At 37.6% G+C, this 787-nt stretch overlaps 1 protein-coding gene across 10 annotated transcripts in view; it reads right to left on the bottom strand.

The window, feature by feature from the left end:
• Positions 1 to 787, bottom strand: part of pcbp3 (poly(rC) binding protein 3) — a 73,229-nt gene that overhangs the window by 54,173 nt on the left and 18,269 nt on the right. The gene's annotated exons all lie outside the window — the stretch shown is intronic.

Consider the following 787-nt stretch of genomic DNA (forward strand, 5'->3'; position numbering starts at 1 on the left):
TTTGTCATAAATTCCTGCAACTGCTTCAGAGTTGCTGTAGGCCTCTTGGTCACCTCTCTGACCAGTTTACTCCTGGATCTTTCATCCAGTTTGGAGCGACATCCTGATCCAGAGAGGGTCTGTGTTGTACCAAATACCTTCCACTTAATAATAGACTTCACTGTGCTTCTAGCAGCCCTCTACGAACACCTTGGCAATTGAATCACCTTTGGCTAGTAAATTTTTTAGTTTACTTGCCTGACTGATATATATATATGTATGTATGTTTGTTTGTAAAATGGCACAGTTTTATAAATATCTGAAAGTACACTCTTAACATCAGTCAGTCAAGCATAAATCAAGGAGTTTATAAGACTGGTTTATTCATTCTTTATAGTGTAGACATGTAGAACATATATGCGTTTGTGCATCAATGTCTGTAATGTGCGCTGTAGGTGTGAAACTTTTAGGAATCTTATCCAAGTTGTAGGCTTGTCAGTATTGGTCAGCCAGTCGTATCGGAGGATCCGGAATGAAACTGTGACCACAAACTCCATTAACTTAAGTGAATTATATGGCAATAATCATGCTTTCATACAAATAACTTTATTGTTGAATGATTCAATATGTGTTGACACAAATAACTTATTTGAATTTTTCATTGATACAACATGGCACTGAGTTGTTAGAAAAGAAATGCTAAGAGACGTTATTGCTTGATGACGTCAGGAACCGATGAATCTGCTTTTTGAACCGATTCAATGAGCCGATCTGTCCGAAAAGAACCGGTTCGCAGAAATGAATCGGA

Source organism: Sinocyclocheilus anshuiensis, unplaced genomic scaffold (genome assembly GCF_001515605.1).
Source record: "Sinocyclocheilus anshuiensis isolate Anshui unplaced genomic scaffold, SAMN03320099.WGS_v1.1 scaffold179, whole genome shotgun sequence".
Lineage (NCBI taxonomy): Eukaryota > Metazoa > Chordata > Actinopteri > Cypriniformes > Cyprinidae > Sinocyclocheilus > Sinocyclocheilus anshuiensis.